Source organism: Cebidichthys violaceus, unplaced genomic scaffold (assembly GCF_023349555.1).
Source record: "Cebidichthys violaceus isolate CVI_PGR_0920_01 unplaced genomic scaffold, fCebVio1.0.p SCAF_213, whole genome shotgun sequence".
Classification (NCBI taxonomy): domain Eukaryota; kingdom Metazoa; phylum Chordata; class Actinopteri; order Perciformes; family Stichaeidae; genus Cebidichthys; species Cebidichthys violaceus.
Window position 1 is genome coordinate 1 of NW_027176388.1, and position 16264 is coordinate 16264.

The following is a 16264-nucleotide window of genomic DNA, read 5'->3' on the forward strand; positions in this document are numbered from 1 at the left end:
ATTTAATGAACATCATGCTGTATTGAAGAAGACTGTAAACTAGAGATTGAGACCATAAACTCATGTTTACAATGTTTACTGAGGGAATAAATCAAGAGAGAAGTAGAGTCATTTTAGACTAGACTTCTATACGACCAGAGGAGTCGCCCCCTGGTGGACACTAGAGAGAATGCAGCTTTAAGGCTCTTCGGCTTCACAGAACCGGAGGTTGCCGCATGTTTAAGTGTGGACGGGTCAGCCGGTCCCCCTGCACACTTGATACCGGTCTACCGATCTGGTTTTAATGCTGTTTGTGTTCAGAGCGTTGTTATTCTTTGCAGCAGACATTATGTTATGTTATGTTTCTGTTATGGAAACAAGTTTTGCATTTGGTTTAAACAAAGAGAGCGGGCGGAGGGTTTGGACACGAGAACCGACTAATCATGAACTCAAGACTTTGACTCCATGTTTGTTTATATTTTAGCAAATGTACTCATGCAAAAGTCAAACCAAACATGCATACATTGTCATATTAATACAAAAGTACATAGCTTCATAGTATTCACACTAATATGAGGGAGTAGGGATCCTTTGGGCCGGTAACATCTGGCTCTGTTTATGGCCTCTCTGCTTGTGTTAGCTGTGATGTTATGACAGCAGAGTTACTGAGGAGATCGCACTAAGAGGAGTTGGAGCCCCTCTACGTGTGTGTGGGGGGGGGGGCTCTGGGGGGGAGGTCAGCGGCCCCGTTTAGCAAAAGATACACGGCCCCCGAGGTTTTTTCAGCTCCGTGTTTGTTTGCACTGCAGCTGTTCCTCTTGTGCTCTCGTCAACACACTCAAGTTCTTCTTCTTCTTCTTCTTCTTCTTCTTCTTCTTCTTCTGCTCCCACAGGAAGTTTGTTGAAGACTAAACGTTCTTAGCGGGAGAACCTCAAAAGGGGGGGGGTTCCAACCCCCTGACGACCCCCAACAACCACCCCCGTCTTCAGAGCCCCGCCTCCCGAGACGCACCGCCCTGCTGAGGTCACTTCCTGGGAGTGAAGTGCGAGGGATTGGTGGATCGTTGGACGCGCCGAAACCTGTCTGTAAGTTCGATAACGATCTTTTCTTCTTGCATCGCACACACCAGTGCTCGTCTGATGAAGGCAATCAATATATATATATATATATATATATATATATACCTCAAGAAACAAAACCCACACAGTACTTTGGGTCACTTGGATAAATGTAGGAAATAATGACACATGCGAGCTATAAATCCAAGTTCACCTCCTGTGAGATTGGCCACAATAATGGAGAGAGAGAGAGCTGCTAATGGCCTCCCTCTTATCACACCCGTACCTGATTGCATAAGCCAGAGCAGGTTCCTGATTTTCAAGTGCCTCTTCCAAAAGTGCCAAAAACACCCTTGAGAGCTTTCAATCACAGCTCGGCCTCAGGTAGACAAATGGACTCGTAGACGTACTTTATGTACCGCTTTGTTGTTGTTGTTGTTTTTGTCCCTGTGAGCTCTTATTTGCAGCGATTTTTGGCGCCGCAAAGCGCTCTCGTTTGGGCTATCTCTTTATTCGTGCCCACCCACCCACCAACCTTTTTTCAAAGCGTCTCCATTGTGCCGGTGATCCCTCCGTTTTGGCTGGCCTTGCACTCGTGCGACACGGGGGGCCGTTGTGGAGGATTGTTGTGCGTCGGTCAAAGTGAATAGAAGCCCACCGCCGAGGTTGAGCCCACGGGGAGCGAGGTGTTGGAACTGGATCGCTGGCACCGCGGTGGCTTGAGGGCCCCCCCCCCCCCCCCCCTCCCTCCGGTGTGTGGCCAGCCATTTCCTGCCTGTCGTTATTGATGACACAAAGACGCATCAAAGCGGGTGAAATGGGACAGAACGGCAGTCAAAGCGGTGTGCACAGCCGTGAAACATGATCAGACCGCCGAGTTGAATAGAGGTATTATGGTGCCAAAAAATGAGAGAGAGAGAGAGAGAGAGAGGCTGACGGAGGCTGACGGAGGCTGAGTGGTGAGTGGCATTGCTTTCATATCTTGTCACCCACTCACTTGACAATGCCGGCGCTGTGTCCCTCCCACCAGAAGTGAAGCGCGGTGTGCTGCATATTTTGGATGCATGAACATTTGTTCATGGCCCACATGCTCAACATGAAAACAAAACAAGAAAGTTCTTTGTGCACCGAAGCAAAACACGGGGAAGCTCTTGGTAAACCCTGCCCTCCGTCTCAGCGGGATTGACGGACGCTCACCAGTGAATTCTTTGGCAAATAAATATATATTATATTGTTTTTCACGGTGCAGATATTTAAAGCACTGGGCCTTACATTTGTTGGCCAAATACATTTTTAAAACATCCGATATCATCAGAATAAAAATATGTTAGTCAGTCTCTTAGTGTACACACTACAAAAGGCATATGTTCAATCATCAGGGACTAAATGATTTATATGTCTATGTAAATATTTGCTTTGATTACACATTTGTGTATTTATTATGAGCAGTGTTGAACAGTTATAATATCTATTTCATGTCACGCAACTGTAGTTATTCAAGTTTCTCGGCAAAAACGGAATTTTCCAATTTTACCGGCAGGAAAGTGGTAAATTCTGCGTTTGCTTCTAGCCTGCGTTTGAACGCATCTCTGAATGCTTGTTTTTACTGGGCCTGAACGCATCACACCTGAACTCAATGCAAACTCGGTCACCTGTTAAACTAAAACTCGGTGCCACATTGGGCCACCTACGGGGGGCTATTTGGTGGCCACGGAGTACCTGGTTGTGGCCGTGGTACATTCTGTTCTACACCCGCCACCCGTCAGCAGGAACATGTGTTTTTTTTTTTGCCGCCTGTGTTTTCTGCACATTCCTCAGAAACAGCGCCACACTGAGAACGCAGCTGTCTCAGATTGTCCTTTCTTTAGATTTCTGCCTTTTGCATAAAAAGCTCCGACGGGGAGACATGTGCCTGGGTCCGCATTTAAATCCAGGTTGTTGCAGAGTTTTTTGCACGTGAGGACACCAGACTCCCCCCCCCCCCCCCCCCCCCCTCTGTGCGCCTCCGGTCTCCGCCCTCTGGTAAACCACGGTTGACCTCTCTCACCGTTGGGCCCTCGAGGGCCTCGGTCTCTGTCGGCACTCCTTATTTCCTCCCCCCCCTCTTTTTCCTTTCCCTCCCCGAATCGCTCTCTCTCTCTCTCTCTCTCTCTCTCTCTCTCTCTCTCTCTCTCTCTCTCTCTCTCAATGTTAAAAACGAGGGCACGGCCACACTCGGATGTGCCGTGACAAATTGGCACAGAGGAGGCAGATGGTGACGGGGAGGAGACTGGTTGTCATGGCATTCTGCCGCGGCGGGGCGTGAATTGATCTCCTTGCCTGCAGAAGCAAAACCCGCACATGCTCCACTTGTGTAATCCTGACTTTGGTCCCCCCCCCCCCATACGCACAAAACACACACCCCGGTGACACGCATGCCACACTGCACCAGCCCTCCGTCCCCATTAGTATCAATGATGTGTGCAGCGGAGGCGCTTGCGAGCTGTCAGAGCCTCTCCGCTCGGCTCCGCTCGGAGAGGCGAGGGGGACGCTGAGGGATTCTGACAAAGAGACGGAGCTCAGGCTGACGGTAGGCTGGTGGGACCCCGGGAGCCGCCGCGGCCGGGCCTGCCGTCGCCGATGTACTGTACGACGTCAGCGGGGCTGTTCTATTTACAGAGACGCTGTCTTAACAATGTTTACCCAGGAGACTTTGCTGCAGCTTGACTGAAAATCCTCCATGGGTGTTTTGTCATTGCAACGCGACTTCTGGTGAGATCGCGGTTCGTCTGACAGCGCCAGCGTTGCTCATTAGGACTGAGATTGTTCCCCAATTGCGTTTTTTTCCGTCGGGCTGGGTTTGTAAAAACACACACCTCATGTTAGCTTAAACCACGTGGGCCGTCACCACACACCGTGAATAAGAAGTGGACGTAGTCACTGTGACGCCGCCCCACCGGTTTGTGGACCGTCGATTTTGAATCCTCGAGTTTTGGCATTTTTGGTCGTCGCCATCTTTGTTTTTTTGGCCACCAGAAGTGACACGCAAGAGGGTGGAGCTAAGGAAAACCGAATGCTGAATTTGCAGGCGTCCCAAAAACGTACAACTAACTGTGATGAAGTGAAAACACGGACGATCACCGTGTAGCCCCGCCCCCTAAAGCATCCCCTGCTTCATGGTCTGTCTGTTTAGTACATTATGGTCTCTAAATGGACCATAATGTACTAAATGAACATCATGCTGTATTGAAGGAGACTTGAAACTATCAAGGAATTACATGTAAATCCTCTTTAATGCAGCAACAAATTGGTCAACAGGAATCAAAAATCAAGTATATGATGTAGAAAGTATATGGTTTATAAAGTATATGATGTATAAAGTATACAAACAAATGATTTCACTGCTTTAATCGGCCCCATTGTCACCAATACCCGTAAAACGACAGATGAAATGAGCCTTTAACCTTAAAGGAGTAGACGGGATCAGTATCGACATAAAGAAGATTTATGGATATGCGAATCGAAGACGACCTCGTGCCCCCCCCCCCCCCCCCTTCACCCAGTCTGCCAAGCAGCAGTTCAATGAAGACACGGTGAAGACACGGCGCTTCACTTCCCGATGCTGCGGTAAAGCCGCTGTGAGTCTCAGTCTGACTTTCCTATTTGCTCTTCATTCGGGAGGAATATCTAACGATCAAGCTTTCAATCCGTCACTCTCTGCTCACAGCCGACTCGTATCTTAGGAGATCGTTAGCTGTCATCCGTTGATTGGTAGGCGTGAGCCGAGTCGTGATTAATGCCACATTCTCGGTGACGAGGAGCTCGACGCCGAGGCTGTACGGTTGGGCCCAGACGTTGGGTAGCAGGTCTGTTGGCTGCCGCGTTTAAAAAACAACAACAACAACAACATGCAACCAAGAGTTTCACGTCACCACATCAGTCTATTGTGATTGGTTTTGTTTGCTCAACAACAAAAAGAAATCACTGAACATCACCGACTCTTTAATGGAGCGCAAACAGAGAAAAGCAATCTGCCTAATCAAGTTATGGCTCCAAACGGAGTTAGCCATAAAGATGCAGGTTTTTAAATGAAGATGGTGGTGGTGGTGGAGGTGGAGGTGGTGGGGGTTGTGGTTTGTTAATGGATCAGATTCTCTTCTCATTAAAAAGCTTAGCGTTCACTCGGTGGGCGGGGAGGATGGGGTAATTGCTGCTCCGGCTCTCCTCACCTGGAACGTGACGGGATAACTTTCCCACGGTTGCTTAATATTCAGTGAACCTCCGAGCCCTGTGTGGGGGGGGGGGTGGGGGGGGGGTGGGGGGGGGGGGGGGGGGGGGGGGGGGGGGGGGGGGGGGGTATCGATCCACAGATGTGATGTGTTCTCTGCCTTCCTGACAGCCGTCTGAGGACCCGTCTGAGTGGGGAGTTGCGGTGCTCCCTTTAGCACCTTCGGGGCGCCGGAGGAAAACATAAAAAGATAGTCGGAGAAAGAAAGAGAGCAAATCTCGCCGCCCTTTCATTACTTTTCCCTCTCAAGCAGCGAGAGAGTTCTAATTCTGTTATCGATCACCGCTTGCTGCTGTTCAACAGCGATGTGATGATCTTTATGACTACAAAAAGAACCGTATCGACTCCCCCCCCACCCGAAACATGCCTTTCGGACTCTTAATATTTTTTGGTTTTCAAAAGAAACTTTCTGCTGACTTTCATGCTCACCGGCGGCTGATTTTGCACACGTGGGAAAGACGAAAGTGATGCAACTTCACCGCTGGTGGTTAAACTCGCCAGCTTAGCACAAAAAAAAAAACATAAATAAAGAAATGTACAAACCTCCCACAGCATGCGATGTTTTAAGAGATGTCCACACGCTACAAGACACTCTGAGCTGCTGGACAGGAGCCAGATTGTTCCAATAACACACACACACGCACACACACACACACACACACACTGACAGCATGCTGTGAGCAGAAGAACAGCCCTCCGTTTGTGATAACGGCTCTTTCACTGTCAGCACCAACAATCTGCCAGCCTCCTCTCCCCGTAAACCGAGACCGGTGTTTACATTTTCCATATTCACGAGAGAAACAAAACGCTGCCAGGATGTGAGCCGCGAAAAACACACTAATCTGCAGCGGAGTTTAGAGAAAGCTTCTCACCGTGACGGCTTCTAAACCACCGGGTGGGAAAGGGTGACGAGGAGGAAACGGCACACAAAAAAAAATGCGAAATACCTTGGAAAAATCGTATGTCTAGGGCTTTTATTGTGAAAGGTAAGAAAGGAAGGAGTGAGTTTGCCGTCTTTGTTCGTACTACGGAGTCCTCCGAGTTCATATAGTTATATAAATATTGGCTGTTCTGCACAACGTGATTGGTTGAAGTGTGTATCGCGGTGTGAAAGCTCCGAAAAATATAAAACCCAAAAAAAAAGACGATGTTGCTTTTTTGCCGCGTAATATTGTGTTCAATGGGAAAGAACTCCCTGCCGCCATACCGCACACCACATGTGCTGCGAGTGTCATCTCTGAACCGTTTGGGAAATTTGGATAACGAGCGCGGCATCGATTTTTCAAACCGAGGTGAAAGTCGGGACGCCCTCCACGGCCGACTGCAGGCCGTTTTGTAATTAGGATTCAAATGAGCGCAGGGTTAGAGCGATTCACGGCGTCTCGCCTTAAAACAACACGCAAAGGTCACAAAACGGTGACTTCTTATTTTTAGAGTTGGTCTGGAATCGGGCTTAATTTATGGTAATCTGCTGCGCTGTTGAATAACGTTTACTTTGAGGGCGAAACCCCAAAAGAATTCAATAATAATAAAGTTCACGTATTCGCCCGTTTTTAAAGTTGTGTCAGTTTCACCCTTCAGATAACTCCTGTGCACATTAAAATGGATCTGTTTGGACACCTGGATCGGATCCAAAGTAGCTGCTTGAGACGGAACAGGATCTTTTTTGGGCACTCGTCTCTCCGCACGTGTGTGAAGGTGAACACAGATGTTCTTTCCGTCTCAAATCAGTTTTAAGATTATATTCTAAAAGCTGTCCAAACCAGATGCCAGAACCCGGTTGCAGGGCTACAGGTTCAGTTACTACTTCCTCGTGTTCCAGTGCAGTTACTACTTCCTCGTGTTCCAGTGCGTTCGGCTCGTCTGCGCCGGAGTTTAATCGAAAAGCAATGTTAGTGCAACAAAAAAAAAGAGGGACAATCTTGCTGAATCATAGACTTTACACAAACAGAGAGAGAAGATTGTGTTGTGTGGGTCGGGCGGTATCAGAATCCAGATTACCAACCAAAACTTAGTTTGCAAGGCAGCAATGGATTTATCAATTTCCGCCATCGGACTCGGAGGCGAGAGGCTCAAGCGAGCCTCAAAGCCCGGCGTCGTTAATGACAGAATGCGCTCCGTCGTCGAGGAGATTGATTAAAAAACCCTTTTTGTGTCGTGGTCCGGGGGGGGGGGGGAGCATATGGCCGAAGGGCTTTAAGCACCAGAAAGGAAGGGAATCACAGAGATTAAAGGGAATCTTCTCATTTGTGAATTTTTTTTTAAATTTATTTCAAACTATTCCTAAACGAACGGGTTCACAATATTCTCAATTGTGTCTTTAAACGGCGGTAATTTGCCCAAAATATCCATTGATTTTTTTTTTTTTTTTTTTTTTTTTTTCCCGGAGTCTCACAGCAGCCTCTTCATTTCACAACAGCGAGAATGTATTTTTATTAAAACACCAGAGAAGCTTACAAATCAGCGCGGCCGTAGCGGCGTGGTGTTATTATAGTTGTAAATATGCCAGCGGCCTTATTCAACATACCCGCCGTCTTTCACTGCGTCCCACAGTGGCTGTAAATGATACGGTGTGTTTACACGGTTTCTCCACTTTCCTTCATTTTATGCTGAGAGGAGGGGAACATGGATCTCTTAAGCAATTCTTTTTTAAAAACACATTTGGTTTGATTTGTTGTTGGGGTTTTTTTTAAATGGCAACCGGGCCACATTACGACAAATAGATCCAAGGAACCAGCAGCGGTCACACAGTTTGTACGCTGAAGAGAGTAAATGTTTATACGAGTGTGTGTTTTTGATACTTAACGTAAGCAAACATCGAAACAATAAGTTGCAAATGTTCATTCGTGAGGGCAGAGCCCACAGTCAACAGAAACGTTGGTAAATGCCGAGTGAAACCAGCTTGGATTCGTCACAAAACAGGAAGCTCTTTGCTTGGTTCAGACTACCGTTGGGTGGAGGGGTACGCCACGGCCACGCCCACTCAGGAAACAGGAAGCGTTTGCCATTTCAAGCCGTGAACGGAGCTTTAAAGCGTCGTCTTTGTTATGTAACGGATCGCTAAAGGAATCTAAGCGTGGAAACACGTTGGGCTTCACACGCGTATGAGTAAAGCAAAGTTAGCAGGAGGAAACAGATGTGACAACATCTGGTTTTCAAAATAAGAAATGTCTCTTTTACTTCGGGACATCTCTGACTATAAATGCTCAAAAAAAAAAACATTTTTTTTTTTTACTGCATCAATTGTAGTGATTTTCCAAAGTCCCCCAGAAGTGTATGATTCCACTTCTCCCCACGGCCTCATGTTTAAAGAAGTAAACTGAAATGGCAATACATCATCATATCACTGCAATACCTGCAGAATCTCAACCCTAAAAAATAATATTGAATTGGCTGCCAAGCGTCTGATGATTCCGATGATAAGCACATATCCTGCCAGCCCTGCTGCCTCCAGACGTACTGCTGGCGTAATAACTTTTTTCCAGATCAGATGTGCGGCTCCACATATAGATTTTGCTGTGAATAAAAGCGTTGCCTCTAAACCAGCAGGTAGAAGTCTGCTGCAGGCGAACACGTCTTTAATCAAACACAGCTCAATGAGTAAATATCAAGTAATGCTAATTTATTCCTTTTGGTGTGACCTCCAAGCCCGATCGTTGTCCCTCTGGATACAGTACAGATTCATATTTTCTATTATTTTTTTTTCCGTGCGCTAAAATTAGCACATGCAGATTTTTCTCAGAAACGTTACAGTCGTAGGAGTCCTGTAAACACACCGGAGACCTTAGAACTTCAAACGATCGCTCCGACTACCTGTCTCCCCGTTCGCCCCTCTGTTTGTTATTCTGCCTCTCCAATCTCTGCCGACTCGCCTGAAAGCTTCTCTTGTGTTTGTGTGATTTTTTTTTTTTTACAGCTCCCCGAACAATCTCACCGCTGTTCCTTTTTTAAAATTTTTTAAAAGGCGAGAGCGACGATGTCAATTATTGACGAGAGAGAGAGAGAGACGCGCGTAATGAGAAATATGCAGCGATTTGAGCATCGAGGGCGCCGGGCCTCGTCTTTGCAGGAGTGAGCCGAAATAAGGCCGGGGCGGCTGGTGACGAACTCTCCGGAAGAGTCGCCGGCGACAAATTAAAGTGTCAGCGGGGCTGCCGTTCAATCAGAGGGTCGGCGGGTTCGATCCCCGGCTCCTGCTCCTGCTATGTCTCATGTCAACGTGTCCTTGAGCAAAGACACTTGACCCTAAAAATTGCTCCCGTAGAGACCCCCGGGGCAGACGCTCGTCTCTGGGTACCGATCGGGCCGGACGTCCAGACGCACAGCGCCGGCGGATGAAGGAAACGCGTTGCCCTGGCGACACGCATCTTTTCTGCTTTCACACGTTTAGAGAAGCCTCCCTGGTGTCAGTCAAGACGCGGCGCTTGTGTCGCACCTTGTTGTTTTCCTTTTGTGTCGCTATAACCTCCTCCCGGCTGTGCAAAAAAAAATACTAATAATGATGATGATGGTGGCTGACGGCACAAGACGGTCGGCTGAGAGGGTTGATGCTTGGTGTGGCTGTCGGCTCAGCGGGGCCCCCCCTGCTGGTGAGTAAGATTCACGATCGCCGTGACAGAGAGCGGTTTGTCATTCTCAAAAACACACAGCTTGATGAGTCCGGTAACTTAATGAAGTAACTCATTTAAAGAGCTGCAATCAGCTGTCTCGTGTTCTCCTTTTTTTGGTTTAATGATGACTCCCCCCCCCCCCACCTGCTTTTTAAAAAAAAACATGTTGACTCGCAGACAGACACCGCCTGTAGACACAGAAGGAGAATTAATCAGCATCGATCACAGACGAATAGCCACGAGGAGCACAATACAGGGACACAAAACACTGGTTTTAATCAATAGTCTGTTGATGGCAGAGGGCGCTCTCACGCTCGCTGGTGACAGACGGTGAAGCATGGTGCGGAACGGTGGCGTGGTTCTGTGACGCTCCTCTGCAGGGAGGAGCAGGAGGTGGAGGTGTCCTCTGTCTGCGCGAATACACACACACACACACACACGCGTGTGTATTGTGTATAATGCTCACCTTATGGCGAGTGCAGAATTCTACAAAAAGGCAGCACAATGTTCCCAATGTTGACCTTATTCAGACTGTTTACTTTCTCCGTGCTCCTTGGAAATACACAATGTTGTGCCAGAAAACCAGAAAGCTGGAGTCAACAAATGGATTATACCAAGACGGCAGAGGCTGCCAACGAGCGTGCATCACTTACACTCAAGACCTCGAGATACTGTGTACATCAACAGCTGAGCCCCCAGCTCTGTCCTAACGTTAGCCGTCCGTTGCTAGCTGCGCCGCTCACATGCTGGAGAAGAACCTGTTTGAAGAGTTGGATCTCTGAGAAGAACGTAGATTGAGTAACTCATCGGAGGTAGCTTTGGATCAATCCTCTCGCGTTCTCTCGTAAAAATGCTAAAATGGCTTCGCCAAATACACTTCGTCAGGCCGTTAACACACGCGTTGGCGGCCCGCCAGAGTGTGAGTGTGAGTGTGAGTGTGTGTGTGTGTGTGTGTGTGTGTGTGTGTGTGTGTGTGTGTGTGTGTGTGTGTGAGTGTGAGAGAGAACTGTACATGAATCATAACTAGACGAGACGCCGGTGACACTTCCAAGACATGCGATCGATGCAACCGGCTGTCGTGACAACAGAGGACTTCGACTTCGGCTGCCGGAGACCGACGCGACGCGTCATCTGAAACTCCTTCATGTATCCCAGCAGAAAGAAACACACACACACACACACACACACACACACACACACACACACACACACACACGCGTGCGCTCTCTCTCTGTCGCTTGGTACAACAAGACACATTCAGCCTCTTGTCATGGCAGCTACAAGAGTAATGGCCCCCAGGTCTCCTCCTGAACACGGACTAATGAGAATCTCAAATCCGACAAGCAGAGCGCATTCATCACGTAGTCGCGCTTAACGACACCGCCACCCGGGGCTCAGCGGCCCGCTGTGGATCGGACCCGTCTGTCCCCCCTCTGCCGTTACTGGGACGAACAGAATCAGAGTCGGTGGTTTTCTCTCCTCTTACTTCTTCCTGTCCATTCCCCCCCCCCCCCCCCCCCCCAGTGTGAATTGGTCCATTCTCAACTTCTTTTATTCTCTTTGTGTCGGCTTCGCTCGTGTAAAAAACCTTAAAATGCAGATGAGTGGAACGCCGGCGCTCAGGAACGGTGAGGGAGCCGACGGATGAACACTACGTGCGGCGCTTTGATCTGCACACTATGAAGTGTTGGGGGGGGGGGGGGGGGGGGGGGGGGGGGGGGTTGTATTTAAGGGGGCGACGCGGAGCTTTGCAGGACTCCTGGCTCCAGAAGCTTTAAAAAAATAAAAAAAGACGTGTCCGTCAAGGAAACGTGGGCTTTCAAACGATTAGACAGCTGGCAGTAGATATTACGCAGCGTGCCGCTTCTATTCAGTGAGTCACAGTAGAACGGTGACCGCTGCAGGTCCGGCTGTGTATTGTCAAAGCACCTCACGGTACGATACGCGCATCGCGATACAGTATATCACGATATATCACGATATATCACGATATAATGAGATGCGATGCAATACATATTACGATGTAAGGTAAAGTAATCCTTTACTAGTCCCACAGCGGGGACATTACAGCAGCAAAGTGGACACAAACTATACAAAAATCAGTAGTTACTCGTGTCGAGGTACAAGTATTTGCATCCTAAGGAAGGAGGGAATGGGAAGGAAGGAGGGACTGGGAAGGAAGGAGGGAATGATGATGGTGGAGCGAGACTCTGTGCCTCTAATGACCGCTGGGGGATGGAGACGGGGATAAGTCCTTAAGTGTCGGAGACCGTTGCATTATTTAAACTGAGATCCGGGCGTTGACATGCAAACACATTAGACGACATGCTGGCAACGCAGCCGTGGAAAGCGGCCGCGTTGTGAGAGGACCGCGGATCTGTCCGAGTGGCGACCCGGTTCTTATGATCTGCATTTCATCTGTGTTTCAGTTTTATGTTAGACTGCCGAAGCTGCAGAGCCACGTTAGAGGGGACGTCGTCTCAATAAGTGTTGCATCTTTAAAAAGTTTCCTTTTGGGACAAATACTACGAAGGACCTCGGATAACTGCCTTTTTATTGCTAATTTTTGATTCTTATTCTTGACAAATTGCCGTTAGCAGATGCAGGGTGTACTCCGTGAATATGTGCTCTCCGGATAAACAGAACGGGTGCCACCATGTCAGCGGAGTTGTCCATAAAGTGCTTAATTATACCAGATGGAAAATTGCAGGCTATCACGAGGCTGGCGGCTTTCGAAGCGAGTCTGGTTGTTCTACTTTTGTTCCGTCGTACGTTCGTCTCGTTCTGACAGCTTCGGCTGATCATTAAAGTAATTCAGCCCTGTTGATAATTTGGCGCCGCGTGTGTGTGTGTGTGTGTGTGTGTGTGTGTGTGTGTGTGTGTGTGTGTGTGCGCCGCTCAGTGCCGGTGAGGCGGGACCTGCCAGCCAGAATCTGGAGTGCTGGAATTGATTGTCTGGCTGATTCCACATCAGTGAGCTGTGAGACGCTGTCACCCCCCCCCCCACACACACACACACACACACACACACACACACACACACACACACACACACACACACACACCTTTCCTTTTCCTCTTTTACATTTACTGTCACTGTTCGCGTCCCATTTCCCCGGCTCCTCCCATGTTCCGTGAGCCTCGGTGAGGGGAGGGGAGCCACACTGCTCCCTCCTCGGTGTGTCCGATCGCCCGCGGCCGCCGGCTTCTTCGCGGGCCAGCCGACCCGAGAGTCAGCACCGCCCAATCAGACGGCCATCTCTTCCATCACTCCTTCTTGTTCTTGTTCTTCTTCTTCTTCTTCTTGTTCTTCTTCTTCTTCTTCTTGTTCTTGTTCTTCCTCTTGTTCTTCTTCTTCTTCTTGTTATTCTTGTTGTTCTTCTTGTTCTTGTTGTTGTTCTTGTTGTTCTTGTTCTTCTTGTTCTTTGTCGTCTCTCGTGTTCTGGCTTGCGACGCCGCCGGCGCTCGAATGTTCGAGCGGTAAAACAAAAAGGGGCGTAATGATGACACTCATGCTCTCTACGTACAGGAGACCGTTTGTCCCAAAGACAATGATGGAGATGGAGTGTTTCATATTTAATATTCCCAGGAACTGCGACACACGCGGCCATGATGGAGCCATTATCTCTGGGCCGAGGAGCCTCGCTCTTACCCTTGATTTATATTTCCCTTCATCAGCGTCGACCGCTCGGACTGCAAAAGAAATCGTTTATAAAAGCGGAGCTCTTAACTTCAACCAAATGTACTTTTGTCACTCATTGCTGCGATCGCGTTGTTGGCGGTAACGTGACGGGGATGGATCTCCTGGGTGACGGCTGTGTGATTGCCTCTAACGAGGGATGAAGGCAGCGGAAGAATCTTCCCAGCTATTTATCTTCCTTTGATCAACCCTCGACTGCTCTGCCTGCACGTCTGTTAGACTCTGAGTAGTAAGCTCTGCGTTTGGCGGCGCCGCGACCTCTTCTTTTGACGAGCAATAAGCAAGAAGCAAGAGGCCTCCTTGCGGCGAAATGACGGCAGCGGCCAGAAACTAAAGCGAGCGATACGTCTCGTCCCTTTTTTCCACGCTCGTCGTTCCTTCATTCGAATGAGACAAACTTTTAGAGATATATGCCCAGTCATATTTTTCAGCTTTCTTTTTCCGTGGCGAGGGAATATAAAAGTTCCGGTAGATTGATAATTCATGCAGGGTGTCTTTCAAAAAAAAAAAAAAGTAGGAAGCTCAAAGAGTTTGGAAATGCAAACGGTGCAGCGGGCTAATTGGTACCACGGGGGGGGGGGGATGGAGATCAAAGAGGCTCCGTGTTTAATGGAGGAGTCTCACTCGGTGAACGGACACAAAGCCTCCGTGAAGTCCTCGTAGCGGCGGTCCTCTTGCTGGAGCAACGGGGGAAAGGAAAAAGGAAAAGGTTCCGCGTCGTACCGGCTCTGATCGAGTCCGACGAGGAGACTGACGAGGAGCTGTCTTCTATTGAAGTTTATAGAGTTTACTGAGCATTTTACCAGCGTGTAAATCCGATGGGCCGGTGTAGTCGGTGCCAGATGGTCGTCTCTTTGTTGCTGTTGTTTAGTTGTTGTTTTTTCTCTGCGGTCAAGCTCTCTTACGTTCCTCACTGTCCTGCTTACTTATTTAATGAGGCGTCTCATTTTGAACCGTACCCGCTGTGCAACTGTCTGTTTTAAGAGGGCCCCTTACTCTCCATATGTTTATTGCTTTTCAGCAATCCAGCTGTGGCACGGATAGAGCTGGGTCTATAGATACAGCCTCCACTTAAATCGCTTCACGTTCCGATTTACGATTTTTAATCTGTCGTCGTTCTGAAAAAACAAACGAGGCCTGCAAAAGACAAAGAAATTAACTTGAAACCGAACTTTACCTTTTGGAAAAAATAAACATCGTCCTGAACCGTGACGTCAGATGAATTGATAAAAGAATGTATTTGATCATTTAGCTTTAAGCACTAGATTCATTTCCACTCTTCAAGGTTAGCCGTCGGGTCGCTATATCCTGTTTTGCCATTTGGACAAAAATGCGCCTAATCCTCGTTGTCAGTTCTGCTGACGTACGAGAGTTTTCTTTCTGTGTCTGAGGATTTATGTGGAGTGTTTTTCCTGCTTACTGCGCTGACAGCAGAATGAGGGTTTGCTAGAAAGAACAAAAAAAAACCTGTTTTCTGCACTCGGTGTGATGTAAGAGTCACAATCGGTGATGTCGGTAAGTGTGCATGCACACGCGTGTCCGTGAACCAGTCCGTGTCGACGCGTCACTAAAACCTCTCACCACCGACCTGACGGGTCTCTCTTAGCTCTCTCTCTCTCTCTCTCTCCCCCAGTCGGTGTTAGCACATTCCCATCCTGCCCGGTCTGTTGGACGTCCGCTACATCCGGACGGGGCTCGCTCCTCTCTTCAGGCCCCTGTGCAGGCGGGTCAGCAGTTCTGCGTGAACCACGACGGGCTCAGGCCGGGCACACAATGGCCCGGTGTGTGTGTGTAAAGTGTTCTGGGACGGGAGATTAGATCTGCTTTTTTCTCCTTTTGTGTCAGCTCTTTTTCTCAACAGCATTGGAACAAAGGGGGGCGTTGTGTTTTTCCGTGACGCGCATACAGAACACTTTCATGATACTCGTGACGTGAGAGTATTATATCATCATGATTGATTTTAATTTTAACACGCAGTGACACTCCTACCCTTCGCTCAGTGATTCCTTTTGCGGCCCCGCTCTGCAGAGTTGGGACACTTTCTGACCCGCCTCTAAATGTTCCTAGAGGGGTTGTCCTCCAGTCGATAAGTTGGCCGACTTCTGGCTCTCGGGTCGGATTAGAGAGTCCCTGAAAACAGAACGGTAAAAATGGAAACGACAAACAACGGGCCGACCGCTTCCCCCCCCCTCTTGCTCTGCATTTCGTAGCGGCGGCCTCGGGAGGTATCCAATTATGACGCCCTTGAGGGAATGACGGCGCTTTGGATTTCTGTCAATACAGGGTTCAGGTAGTGTTTCTCAATAACACTCTGAATTATTGATGGCGGAGAGATTGGGAGGAGGAGGAGGGCGTAGTTAACATTCATGCGCGAGGAGGAGACGGAGACATGAGGGAGACGGGGTCGGCATATTTTTTTAAAAGCGGATCCGTTTGATTGGCTGACCCGGGAGGCGGGACTCGTTAAGAGGACCGCAGGAGACCGGAGGTGCGTCCTGAGTGACGGGGCCCCCTCCTGGAGACGAATCTAAATAATTCGGAGGCGGACGAACGGGAGAGAGAGCGCGGCTTTATCCCCCTTCCGCCGGCCGATCGCCCTCTGGGCTTTTACTTTTATTTCTTTTGTTCTTTTTTTTTTTCTCGTCCGTT

General features: G+C 48.7%; 1 protein-coding gene across 2 annotated transcripts in view; it reads left to right on the forward strand.

Annotated features, from left to right (window-relative positions):
• Positions 1-877: 877 nt before the first annotated feature.
• The window catches only part of sema6cb (semaphorin 6Cb), an 81858-nt gene continuing 66471 nt past the window's right edge, over positions 878-16264 (forward strand). For both annotated transcript variants that reach the window (XM_068717498.1, XM_068717499.1), the window contains exon 1: positions 878-1065. The gene's annotated coding sequence lies outside the window, so the exon portion shown is untranslated. The remainder of the gene's footprint in view (positions 1066-16264) is intronic.